Raw genomic sequence first — 15,186 nt, forward strand, 5'->3', positions numbered from 1 at the left:
TGCATTGCCACCATGGACAAGCCAACATGGTAGGCACTCCAAGCCCAATGCAGTTGAAGGTCGGCCCTGCTGCTGCATCTTGTTGTTTAGAAACAGGGTCTAACCCCTAACCACCGACCTAGGGATCAGCCCAACCTTGCGTGGGCATTGTCTTTGCTTTGGGTCAGTATTGGCCCGACCCCCCAACCTGGTCGACCACCTTGACCCTTGATGTGGGCCCAGTCATTTTGTTGCTTGAAAACTGACAGCGGGTCATCGACTATTCTGTCTTCCAACCATAGGTCGGGGCAAAGCCCTGCCCAAGGTATGGCCCTTTAGGCCAACCTCCTAACCTCCAACCTGTAGACCAAAAGACTTGATTTTAGCTTTTTTATTTCTAATTTTTTATAGCTTCCAACACTTGAAATCCTTCACGATTTTTCTCTAAATTTCTTAGGCAATGTGACAAACACTTAATTTCCCATAGATACAAGCATTTAAAAGACAATCTTGGAAAACAACCAATATTGAGAATGACACTAAAGTTGTGGCACTTTCAACTCATTTCTTCCCAGATTCATAGAGAGATGAAACAACTCATTGATAGAGAAGGAATCACACTCTCCTTGGCTCAATATCCCTCTCAATTTAGCAAATAAGTGAACAAAGTTCAGCGGCTCATGCATATATGATCAAATGAAAGAATACATATACAAGGGATGGCAACAAAGCATCCTTCCCTTCGATCATGAACAAGCCAAATTGCATAAAAGTAAGCTATGTTAAGACTTGCCTAGTAATTTAAAATAGGCACTCAATACAAGGTTACAAATCATTCCCCAGTGTTTTCTAACACCAACTATACAATTGCAATTACTAGTGCAATTCATCACTTTCACAATTAAATGAATCCTTGCAATGAGGTTGTCAATGTAGAATCAATCACATCATGAAATTGTTCAACCACATATTCATTTGGATTACAATCAACAGTGTACACATATAATTACAAGTAACCCAAGAGATTTCCATGCAACCAATTAGTATATCATTCATTCACAATTTAACATAGACTTCATACAAGTTTATACACGAGAAGACTTATCTTGGATTTGTGTCGAAGATGGGAAACTAAGTTAGGGACTACAACTCTCCACCCAACCATAGATAGATTGCAGCCAAATTACTTTTAGTTTTCACCACCAAGCCTGATTCCAAAGACTAAGGTGGTCTTTCTCAAGGGAGTATCCACAAACTACCAGCTGAAACAGGGACTCCATAGGTCCTCCTACCTCCACCCACTAGCTACTCAGCAGTTAACCAATGCACATGGAATCTAGAGGCTTGTCACCTCCACCCTTCAATTATCCAATAGCCACATACACACTCCATGGAATCTAGAGGCTTCACCTCCACCCTATAAGCATGCAACATTGTGGTTCCACCCAATGAGGGGAATCCAGGACTCAGTGCTAAGAACCAAATGAGAAATAAGAAAAGGAGACTCTAGGGATTCCCTACCAGGAATCCAAGGCCTAAGTCTCTACCCCAGGTTGTCAAGAGTATCTATAGAATACCATATTTTCCCTCTAGCCTCCTAGGGTATCCTGAGATTAAGCCTAACCTTAAGGAAGTTTGGTCATTCTCTTATTGCTCAACCGAAAGTGTGACTATCTTCTAAGAGTGGTGACAGAGCCTAATCTCCTCCACAATGTTATAGGTATCATTGGTTGTTTGTTAAACATAGGCACACTCCATACCTATGTTGTTCACAGAAAAACAACTTATGTATTATTTGGTGCGTGTGTCAATCACCACCAGCAAGCCTCCTTTCACTCTCCTTTTTCCTGATTACGTTGATTGTTCAAATGCTCTTCAAATATTTATATGTGTGCCTTCTCTGTTTTGCCAAAATGTTTTACAAAATTCTTGGTCATTCCTCTTGTGCCTTCATGTTGCATTGTCCCAACAGCTCAAATCCTCTATGTACGCACAACCTCTCTGTTGTGTTGTTCCAGCAGCTTGAACCCTCTCTATTGCATTGTTCTAGTAGCTCGAATCCTCTCCGTTGTGCTACTCCATCAACTTGAATCCTCTCTGTTGTGTTGTTCCAGGAGCTCGAATCCTCTCTACTACGTTGCTCCAACAACTCGAATCATCTTTGTTGCGCTGTTCTAACAACTTGGATCCTCTTTACTACGTTGTTCCAATAGCTTGAATCGTCTTTGTTGTGTTGCTCCAACAACTCGAATCCTCTTTGTTGCGTTGTTCCCATCAATCCCTAGTAAGTTGAATTCCTATCTTTCCTTCCTTCTAACAATGACCTCTACCTACCACAGTCTTGTTGGCTAATAAGAAGGATGCCACCTATCCAGTTTTCCCCCAGGTTTTTTTGTTAGTTAGCTTGCTGCATTGGGGGGCCAACACACCTCTCGATCTGGTAGCCTGCCCATTTCCTCTTTAATTTTCCTTGTCGCCATTTCCTTGTCTAATGTTCCAATAGAAGGATGGCCCTCGTCCTTACCCTTGCAGCTCCATAAATTCTAAAAGCACCAAGCCATTAAAACTCACCAACCGTCCTTCAATGGTTGTCAAACAATTCATATTTTCTTGCAGCAAGAAAACCTTCATCATCCTAAGCAAGTAACCTCCCCAGTCCCTAGAATTTGTGTCCCTTGGCTCAACCCCAAACTTGTTGTCAATTACTTACATAAAATATTACAGTGCATTTTGCAAATGGAAAAATGATTGGGGATGTCACAATCCCTTCTCCTAAGAGGTTGTGATTGGGGTTGGTCTACTTTGGTACTTTCACTTGGTATCAGTGGTCTTTTGCAAGCATTGGTGCATAAACACACATCAACACAATCAAGAACATGTCAATGGTAAGACATGAATCAGGCTGGTGGGGGTGATAGCAATGCCCATGTTTCCTAAACCCAACAATTCATTGTTGATAGTTTAAACTATTTTAATCATTTCATAAATGGTTAGTTTGAATAGAGAGTAATCAAGTAGAAAAGTATAAATAGTTGAATTAAGCCTCATTTTGAAGCTCTCTTTGATTCGATCTAGGATTTGATGTCTTATGACTCTTAAGTTTTTGGCCTCTCATAGTAATCGCTTTGGAATATGGCATTGTACCATGGTAAATTCATATGAACCTTGAATCTATCAATCGTCAAAAGAGATAAAATCCCCGCAGATCGAAACCCTCCCTCAAGTTTTCGCATTGTCAAAGAGGTTTGCATCTCAAAGGGATTTGTTCGAGGGCCAAAGTTAAATATATATGGGATTGAGATGGATATGTGTTTGCATGCATGTGCATGTGAGAGAGAAATAATTTTTTGCTATTATTTATTTGTTTATTAAGTTCACATGAGAATATTTTTACCTTTTTTCCAATTTTTAATCCATGTAAGCATTACAAATGAGACTATTTATAATAGCTTCCATACTAAACTATAGAATGTGCCTCTTGACACAACAATGTTAAGTTAAAGAAAAGTATTATGATGTAAATCCATGTGTGCATGCCATCTTTTTTATGGTGATTGAGTACATGTAGGCACTTATTACTTTCTAACCTCAGCTCTTATTCGACCTTTTTCTAACCAACATTTTCATTCAAATACATGTTAAGGTACTTTTGTTTTGTTAACTCAAATTTAAGGAACTAATGCAAATTTCAAGGAGATTTAATCAATGTTTTTTTCCATGGAAAAAAATTGTAATTTTATTCAACTTGCAATAAGGAACAAAATTACATTTTGTATATGCTAAAAGCATTTAGTAAGATAAGTCTTTCGACTTATGCACAATAAGACGGAGAAAAAAAAATTAAAACATTACGTTACAACTTTGAAGTTAAGATTGATAATAATCACTTAACTTCCTTTTTTTTCCTTTCTTTTTTTTTGGACCTGTCGGTACACCTATCATTACTCTCTCAATTCAATTCGTAAGTTATTACTCTCTTAAAAAGAACACATCCTTAGTTTATATCTCCAAAATATCGAACAAATGAAACTATCAACAAGCACTCGACCAATTGAATAAGTATAATTTTCAGTTCAGAATCTGAAGATGAAATGTACTCTAACAAAACCCAACCCCATGGAAAAGAATCTCAAAATATCTTGATGAGCAGTCAAGGAGTCGAGCAAGCAAAACCTGTATTGGGTGAACCTTTAATGGGGATGTGCTTCTTCAATCAATATAAAGACAACCGTAGGTGGTGATCCTCTAAAGGAGTAGGTAGCGTTGTTTTTTGCTAACCCCCTAAATTAGGGTCAACTATGACCATTTCCTATTAATTTCCTGATGTCTATGGTGGTGTTCCATTTTCTAAGTCTAAGCTTTCGAAAACATGAGCTCTCGTTGTACCTCTCGTCCCATTATCATTGCATGCCTCATTTTTATGTTGTTTTGGTGCTTGGATCTCTTCTAATTTGATACTCTTAGGAGATTTAATTAATGTTTGAAAACAAACATGTTAAAAATATTTCTTGATAGTTAATTAGCTAGTAGATATGAGAATATAATTCTAAAGAAGGGATTTGCAAGTAATTGCATCTAAAAGGTTTTTTCGCCCAATATGAAAGAGATGTATAATTATTTATGTGCTTAGTATGGAGTTGGCATGTTACATTTACAAAATATAGTAACAACATAAGAAAATTCAATGCTAAGTTAACAAAATATTTAAATGAGAAATTTCTTTATTCCCTTTGTAGTTGCTTTCTAATATGCTTTCTAAAATAAAGGTGTAATTCCTTCAATGCTTAATATGGAATTGACATGTGGCATTTAAAAAATTATCAATAAAAAAAATTGTGGACTATAAATGAAATATTTATCTCTCTCTCTCTATAGTTTTTATCCCCCATGGGTGGTTCCGACCTTCAACCCCTCTTCATAAAATTTGAACCAAGTTGATGGGGACTAGAAAGAGAGAGAGAGCGCTTGGTTGTGTGGGTTTAGTATGTATATATATATATAGGGTAAAAAAATCACAAACTAAGTGCGCGCGCTCTCTCTCCAAATGGCATTTAAAAAAATATTAATATACAATGTTATATAATATATATAATTCATATTTAAATATGTTACTTATGGTCCACATTGATTTTTATTTATTAATATTTTTTTAAACGTCACGTGTCAGCGCTATATTAAACATTTAAGGAATTAGGCATCTTCCTTGTATTTGGAAGTGAAAAGAATCTGTCAAATGGATAAAATATTTCTCTCTGTATCTAAAGTTGAGGCAAAATTATTTTAATTGAGGGGGACATTGTTTATTAATATTTTTTGTATTTCCATGCGGAGAGAGAAAGAAAGAGAGCACACTTGGTTTTGTGAATTTTTTTACCTTCAACTGTGATATATATATATATATCTATATATATATATATATAGAGAGAGAGAGAGAGAGAGAGAGAGAGAGAGAGTTTTACAACCCATTATGAACTATATGTGTAATGTTTTCACATGGTTAACATGGAGTTGACAAGTCACACACACACACACATATATCATTGTTAGTGTTAATTAAAACAATTTTACTCTACTTGTGAGAGAGAGTGTGCGCAAAAAAAAATCTTCTTCCTTTGATAAGTGCTTTTCACTTCTAGATACAAGGGAAATGAGTAATTCCTTAAATGTTTAATATGGAGTTGACACATGGTATTTAAAAAAATATTAATAACTAAAAAAATTCAACGTGGATCACAAAATATTTCAATGTTTGTATATGTTGCTTAGTGCATAGTTTCTTTCATGATCAAAATAAAATTAGCACATAGCAATATATATTAATTAGTTAGATCCATCTTGACCATGGAAATATCATACTTTGAGGCAAATCCCATATGATGAAAACATATTTATATATCACCTTTCAGCACCTGATCAATCTAAAATTAAAAGCAATCACATTAGTAAAATTGCTCAATGAATTCTTTCATCACCCACTCCAAACATATTGCTATTTTGCAAATAACATAATATCAAACTTGGTCGTTTCTCAACTCCTCTCCCACACAATAGTTACCCTGAGCACTTTCACCCTAAGATGCTTCGCCCTTTGCAACCCAATAATAATACAACGCATATGATACCGTTAGTTGCTTTAACTATAGAAATAAAATTTATTTTAATGAGATCTTTCAAAAGGTCAAGGGTTCAATGCCATAGTTATGCCTATCTTTATGCCTTATTAGATGCATGTATCTTGTTACAATCAAATGGCACTGGCAAACTTTGAAATATAATTGCCTAAAGAGGCTGCCTTTGAAATCTTATTGCTTATTAAGTGTTTTGCCTTCGCTTTTTCATCCATTTGGTGGTTAAATTCATGTGGCTCTTAGTTTTAAAAAATGTCAAATGATATAAATATATGTAACTAAAATACTTTCTATTATTAATAGAATTTAAATAACTCTTTAAAGATCTGTAACTAAAATAGTTTCTATTATAAAAAATATACACAAAAAACAAAAAACAGAGATTACCAAAATGATTATCTAGATTTATCTTCTAATCTGTACCAACTGTCATATTTTGACCCATGTAAAAGACTACGAGTTAATCATGATAGCCTCAAGGGCCTAGCCTACCTTAAACTCATGAATCTCAAGTCTACCTATTGGACCTTGGATAGCATCGTTTAAAAGGAAATATGCTAGGTTGTTTAGTTCCCTATATATGTGCTTTCATGTGTACCATTCCAACTTTTGGATCTCCCTTTTGATAGCTCTGAGGAGATGGTATAGGTGGGGCGCAAATTTGTTTATTTTTTCATCGATCCAATCAACAACCATCCTTGAGTCACCCAAGATTTCCAATTTCTTTAAGTTTTAGTAGTTTATTGTGTAAACCAATGCCCATGGCTGAAATTTCATCCCTGGAATTAGATCCCCTCCCTAAAGAATATCAGATGTGAATGTAATGGAGTCGATTGAAAAATAAAACTGCATCGACACCTAGATGGAAGATTATCCTTGGCTTGTTCTATCAAAAAAATCCCCAAGGGATCTTGGCCTCCAAATTAGGCATGATCGAGACTCTTGTTTTCTTCCACTTTGTGTCATGTTTGAAATATATTCATGTTGAATCGATGACACTCATCACAATCTCTTCAAGAATGTATATTTCTTGGAATAAAGCAAGATTTCTCGCCACCAGATGGTGTGGACAAAATAAGCAAGGAAGACAAGTAATCCACAAACTGATGGGTTTAATACCCACTCTAGAACATGATCCTACAATATGGTCTTATCCCAACTAGCCTGTACGAGATTAAAAGAGGATTTTGCAAGAGACCAAACCTTTTGTAAGTAGGGGCATTCAACAAGTAAATCAAATTTTATTTTTTTCATTTTCGCAACACAACAAACATCTGCTCAGGCCCTACCGTCCCCATCTCAATCCATTATCCCAGTTTAATCAACAGTTGTGCAAAGCTAACCATAGTATGATCTTGCACTTCAGAAGGCTATGGTGCTTGTCAAAGAAGTGCCACCACCAAATTGGATTATCAGTGAGTTCCCCTTCAATATGTGTCGTATATCCTAACTTTGTTGTGAAAATACCAAAGCTAGTGTTTTTTTACTAGGACAAACTATCTTTGTCCTCCTCGGACACACTGGTCATATTGTTAACTAAAAGATCAATAAAAGATTTTCATTCATTAGACTTGGCATCTGATAGTTCAAGGGATTCTATTGATCACCATCCTGGACTTCCCCAAATTGAGACCAGTTGTGAGCGAGTATCTAGCAGGTGGAAGATGCCTTTTGAGTGTAAATATCTTATCAAGTTGTTTGATCATTTGTATCTGTCACCTACATCGTCCCAATGATATTAGGCAATCTTGATGCTCCTATCATCCCCAACCTTCTAGACAATCCAGTTACCTATCAAAATGAAAGTTGAGGATAGTTCTTTCCACACTATGGAGAAATTCATAACCTGCTTCCTTAGATCCCTGATCCATTCTATGATTGTTTTTACATTGAAGTATGTATTTTGCATGTTGTGTCCCCACAAAGATCTGGAATTTAACATAGGCCATAGAATTTTAGCTACCAGGGATTTGTTGAAGAGGTTAGTATTTTTAAGTCCCTAGCCACCCATGTGTTTTGGCTTGGCGATTTTCTACCATATGACTAATGTTGTTGCTTCATAGGAAGGACATCCTAAACAAAGGAACTTGAGATTGATTTTTCTAATTTTATTAAGCATCCCTTTCGGAATCTTCACTATGAACGTCTAATATACAAGAATGCTCTAAATAATTGATTTAATCAACATTAATCTTTCACCTCTAGATAGTAGCCTCTTTGAACATATATTAATCTAAGCTTCTATTGTCTTAAACATCCACAACCAATCTAAGGATTTATATGTGTTAGGCTTTAAATAAAAACCTAGATATTTGAAGCCATCCTAAAAGTCAATATGATTAAAAGGCATGCATACCTTTACATATTCTATAACTATTGGGACTATGTTCCATGAAGATATGATCAGGCATGTGACCTCCTTGCAACGATCCATAATACCACTTACTGTGTCAATAAAAAAGATTGATTCTCTTATGAAGATCAAAATATCATCAACAAATAATAAGTGTGAGATCATTGACCGATCAATGACATTGATCACTGAGAATACCTATTCTACGGCTTGTTTAATCAAACTACTAAGAGCGTCCACCACTAGCAATAAAAGGAAGGGCAATAATGGATAGCCATGTCTTAGCCTGCATGAAGCTTTGAAAAATGTCAATATTCTCTCACTGATCAAAACAACGAAAGTAGTCGTCAAAATGCATGATATTACCATGTTGGGGAATTTAAGCCTCATCTCGAGCTTGTGGAAACATAACCTTAAAAATGACCAATTTACGCGATCAAACACCTTTGATAAATCAATCTTGATAGCCATAGTATCAAGGTTTCAGGTCTTTATCAAGTGCAATGACTCTTGGGAAAGGGCAACTGCATTGTGTATTTACCAGTTATGAAGGAATCCAAATTGTTCTTCAGATATAATGTCACCCAACATGGGATTTAATCACATCACAATGATTTTCGAGATGATTTTGTAACAACGTTGCAACACACTAAAGGATGAAAATAATTATAAGACCTAGGATCTTGCTTCTTTGGAATTAAAAAAAGGAACATGGAGTTGATATCCCCATGCATGTAGCCTTTTCTCTGTGATTCTTGAAGCACCTTTAGAATATCTTCCTTCATAATTCATAGAAGCCGATGAAGAATTCAACAGTAAAATCATCCAGACTTAGGCATTTTTCTTTTTGCATTAACGCCAATGCTCTGCAAACCTCTTCCTCTGTTAACTCTGCATTTTCTCTGTGATTCTTGAAGCACCTTTAGAATATCTTCCTTCATTAATTCATAGAAGCCGACGAAGAATTCAACAGTAAAATCATCCAGACTTAGGCATTTTCCTTTTTGCATTAATGCCAATGCTCTGCAAACCTCTTCCTCTGCTAACTCTGCCTCCAGTAAATCGTTTGATTCCTCACTTACTAATGAGGGGAAGAGGTTTAGTACTTCCAAAGCTTCCATGATCGGGTATCCTGGAGGCTCTAAGAAGTGAGGCTTAAAAGTATTCAACACCCATGTTCACTTTCTCCGGAAAGAATTGACCAAATTTCCTACCCGATCCTCTATCTCCCATATTGTGTTCCTGGACTTCCTTCCATGAGTGAAATTGTGAAAAAACTTTGTGTCTCGTTGCCTTCCTTTCTCCATACTGCTCTTCTCTTTTGCCTCCAAATCTCTTCTTCACAACCCAATCTCTCTCTTTTTTCAGCTTCTAATTCTCTTAGAGATTCCAACATATCTTGTGTGAAAATACATATGACAATATTTTGGAATATATCAATGATCCTATATTCATTTGCTTTTAATGTTGTCATTTGTTTTTTAATGAAAGAGATACTCCAGGTCTTGATTCTTGATTTTATATGTTTCAAGTTGTTGGAGAATTGTGTCATGTAAGAGACATGTGGATCATGTTGTAAATATAACCAAGATGCTTTGACCATCTTGATGAGATCTTATTCTTTAAGCCATAAGTTGTTAAAGTGGAATGGAGGAGGCATCATTTTATCATTTTTTTCCATTCTTAAGAGGATCAACCTGTGATTTGAAACTCCTCCTGGGTTGATTTAAGTGGCCATTTTAATGTCAAAATTCATGATAGTTTCAGAGAGAATGAAGCGATCCAATCGCTTTGAAATAACATCATTACCTAAGCACATAATACACCATGAGGGAGATAGTTTAGCAGTCGTTATGTCCATCAGTGTCCTAGAGTCCAAAAAAATGGGAGAAAAATGACTCAAGAGGATTCGAACATGGCCTTGGTTCCAAAACCTTCCTTAAAGAGAGGGTGAAGTTTAGGTTTCCTTCTATAACAATGTTATCATCATTTAAGAACCCTGAGTTCTCAAAATCTTCACAAAATTTTTTCCTTTTCGAATAGGACCATAAATGTTCATGACGTTGAAAATTGTATCCAATTCCTTTGACACAAGTTTGACCGCTATCATGTTAAGACAGGAGGAGGTGGATAATGTTATGAGATATGGGTGCCAAGTCGTTACTAGGCCACTTGAGAGACCAACTACATCTAAAGAACTAAAACACTGTCCTTTTAACCAATTCTCTAAAATTAATCTAGATTTGATGTCGAATGACATCATCTCTTGGTGGAGAACAATTCTCGGCTTATAAAGCTCCAAGAGATGACGGAAGGTGAGTTGTTTGAGGGCCCCTCTAAAACACTGAAGGTTGAATAAATAATCTTCATTTCAAATCCCACAATGTGTCATTTATGGCTCCAAGGGCCCCCACAATGGTTGACTGCTTACCTCTCTTAATGTCCTATTTGGATCTCAATTGAGCCTTGGAGAGGTTCGTCTTCGAACTAACCTGGGAAATCCTTGGGGAGTCTTTTTCCAACCACCTCTCGAGGTTGCTTCAGGCGATGGCCGACACCTGAACTTGAGGGCATATGGGACACTCCCTGGCATACTTTGGTAAACTAGTTTTGGAGGAAACCCCTGATTCTAAAGGGGATAACTCACCAGCTTCCAATGAGGAAGGGGAGTAAGGAACATGGGAATAAAATGGGGAGAGGGTTGGAAGGAGTGGATGAGACTAGGGGTATCTCAACTTCAAGAACACATAATGTTGAACAATGAGAATCTGTTAAAACTTGGACAACATCCTAAGGAGAAGCAAAGTTTGGAGGGGATTGGAAAATGTTCCTACCTTCAATATCCTTACAAGGCTCCTGAGAAGGACCATTGATCACAGGCGAGCAACCTAGATTGTTCAAAGAATATTTCTCCTCACCCGCGAGCCTATTGGCCTCAAACTGTAATGAACAAGGTTTGTATGCTCAGAGGAATGCTCGGATACCAATATAATGAACAAAGTTCGTATACCTGCAATAATGTTCAGAATACTTCGAATACATAGACATCCATTGTAGGACAAGTAATTATATATTGAATATTATATAAAAAAAAGTTGATGAGATGATTACAATGAGGGTGAGGGTCTGCTTATATACCCTAGGCATATGCCTCTTCACCAACAGTCATGTCCTTGGGGACATATCCTTTAACTAATTACTAGCTAATTTATCATTAATCATTATTATTGTTAATTACATTATTGGCATTATTTTGTATATATTTTATTTATAACATTTCCTTTCTCCTCAAAAAGCTTTGTCCTCAAAGCTTACTGATGAAAATGGTTGATCTCTTTTTCGGTTTCGAATGTCTTCTCGTCTCGGAACTATCATCTTCATCGATACAAGTTGATATGATCCTCTAAGTGATAAACAAAAGTGTCGAACTAAGAGTGGTTATCTCCATTTTTTATTCCTTCATCATTTTCGAATTAGACTCCTTTTTTTTATGAGCCTGGTGATCTAGATTGGATCATTATATTTTTGTCATCCATCTTGATGTATTTGGAGTCGAAAAAGTAGAGGTATCAACGGATGGGACCATTTTTACCAGGGGGACCCAGTGTGGCAGAACGAGGTTTGAAACCTTCTAAGAGAATTTTGAGGCATCAAACAACATTTTTTGGGGCTAAACTTTGCTATTTTCGTACGACAATATTTCATGTCATTCTACATACAAAGATATTTCCAACAGCGCAAGAAGCACGTCAATTGAAGTCCGTATCCAAAATTTATACCACTCAGAAGTTGACTCTCTTGTTTTAACACCTGTAATTCGAGAGGATGTCGCATCAACACCTATTAATCATGGAAAAGGGGCTAGCCATGTGATTATGATGAAAAAGACTCTAGAAGAGTCTATATTGTAACTCTAGTTAAGAGTTGATGTAGTCAAAATTAACCACTAGTAGGCTATCAGGTTGTGTTATAATCATGACACTAGAAGGAAGAGGCATTCCATTCTTTTGAAAGCATTTTGTTCCATAGTTGAGTAAAGATAGCTAGGAGAGATATGAGGTAGAGCACACAAAGAGGATTTGTGCATTGTAGCAGCCCACAGGGCACAAGCATTACTTCTTTGTGCCTAGTCTCACCTTCAAGTTGGGTTTTCTCCCGAAAGGGTTTCCCAAAGAGCATATCTTGTGTCTTGTGTGTGTGTGTGCTTATTTTGTCGTTCGCTAATTTTCTACATAATTTCCATTCGTATGCATGCACTAATTACAGTTTAATATATAGAACTTAAAGTTTAATAAAACTGTAATAGTGTAGAATCTCATATTTTTAATATAATATTATCAAATGTGTTGTGACAAACTATCCAGTGCAATATCCACAATAGTTTATAGGTCACCTGGGGTTTTAAAAATAACCCTTTTTGTAATAATACTTTTTAAACTTCAAATCTCTTTTATATTTTTTTATTAAAGAGTACCTTAGTGATAATATTGTATATAGCCCTTTTAAACCACTTTTAATATCTTTGTTACAATCATTTTTGTATCATTTGATCACTTTTGGAATTTTAATTATTTGCCTTGATTTTTGTGTAATATATATTTAATCATTCACCAAATCTTTTATGTTGACATTTAATCATTGAGATTGGGTGAATATATGTAAAATAGTGTAAATAGATAATAAGGAGAATAGGGATAAGAAGAGACGGAAGTGAAAACCAAAAGTATCTCCCTCCATGTATATATCCATGAGGAATCTTAATGCAAAATCACAATTCGCATTATGGAGTTATTCCCTGGCTTGGCATGATATCAAAGTTAGCTTTATTTTTAATTTTTCTTCCCACACTTTCCATTGTAGAGTTACTCCTTGCCTTGTATGGTATCAAAGCTAGCTTTATTTTTAACTTTTCTAACTCTCTTGTGTCATTTTTGCGGTCTTCTCCATTTATGCAATCTACCCTATTCTTCATTCCTATGTTCTCTATCCTTTACCTTTTTTATAATCTGTTGTCATATGCGTTGCCGCACCACGAGTTTCTAATGTGTTTTTTTTATACAACGCTCCCAGTGCTCACGTTTTGTTTCGGTTTCAAATTTGATGTGAGAAGAGGAAGGGAGATTGCGGCTCATAGACGTCTGGAAACTACCCCACGCCGAAGACTTCGAGCATTTTATCTCAGGGTATAACGCTTCTTGTATCCCGACTCCTGGTTACTATTGTGAACTATATGTTATATTCATTGTGTGTATATTCACTATAGCTGATTCCAACGGATCCCTCTCCCCTCTGCGGAACGGAACTCTCGTCTTTCTAAAACGCTTCCACGCTACTGCTTTAGTCCAATCCATACCGCTCCCATTCATATAATACCACCGCCCATACTGTTGTTGCTAGTATCATCCATACCGTTCATATAACGATGCTCATATTACATACTGCTCACCTACATAACGCTTAGATGCTCGACTATGTTAAATTTCTTTATATGCATACCTTATTACCATTCCCCATTAATACGCATACCATAATACTTCCCCATACGTTGTATTACCGTTTTAATATTCCGTACGTTGTATTAATGTCATACGTTATCTCCCTCGTACGTTTACCTTCTCTCCCTCCTACGTTAACTTCATTTGTGATTAGTTAACTCCTTCATTTGTTAACTCCATATCTCCCTCATATAATTCTCTCCATATAAGCCCTCCCCTCACATAACACCGCACCCCCCGCTCCCCCCCGCCCGCATATATGCCATAAGTGTAATTTTTTTTACATTGGCAGCAAGGTACACATATTTAAAATGTACTCATTGATATTTATGGTTGGAGTAGTTTTCTCAGGAAAAGAGAACTGATTGGTCAAAGAAAATAACACACTTTTATTTTCAATGAATTGTGGATAAGAGTTTGTGTAGGAGAAGGGGATAATGAACCTGCAAATCTCACCTTAGATAAGGAAATTGTCATTTGGGAAAACAAGAATAGCAAGACTTGTGCCTTGATTGTAGCTTCTTTAAATGAAGAGGTGAATCACTATATTTCACCATTTTCAAACGTTTTTGAAGCTTTATAGAAATTGAAAGAACTCTATGACTCACACTCTGAACTTGAAGTTGTTCAATTGATAATTAAATTATTCAGTCTTAAATTAAAAAATGATGACCCTCTTGTTTTAGCATCAGAAGTAAGATCTATTATGCATGATATCAAAACCATTGGTGTTCAAATAAACATTCCTATATTGGATCAATTTGTGGAATCTTCTTCTAAAGTACTTTCTCCCCCACACGACGCTGGCTATTTTGAAAAAATGATGACCCTCTTGTTTTAGCATCAGAAGTAAGAGCTATTATGCATGATATCAAAACCATTGGTGTTCAAATAGACATTCCTATATTGGATCAATTTGTAGAAGCTTCTTTTGAAGTACTCTCTCCCCCACACAAAGACTACTTTGAGTGATGTGATTGACAGAATTGGGAGATTAAATCTTGACTCAGCCCCAAGTCCGTCAATTGAACAGGCTGGACCATCTCAGAAAGGTCCTCCAAAATGGCTAACAAAGACACTTAAAAGTGTTCATGCTGATGAAGTTGGAAAGACAAGAACAATAAATTCAACCAAGTAAAATGGAGGTGATGTAGACAATTTTTATTCACCTGTTGATATGGATGTTTCTTATGATTGTGAACTAAATTTGTGTATAGATTTTGAACCAACT

Source organism: Pinus tabuliformis, chromosome 6 (genome assembly GCF_031772625.1).
Source record: "Pinus tabuliformis cultivar Carrire ecotype Pingquan chromosome 6, CPIR1, whole genome shotgun sequence".
Taxonomy (NCBI): Eukaryota; Viridiplantae; Streptophyta; class Pinopsida; order Pinales; family Pinaceae; genus Pinus; species Pinus tabuliformis.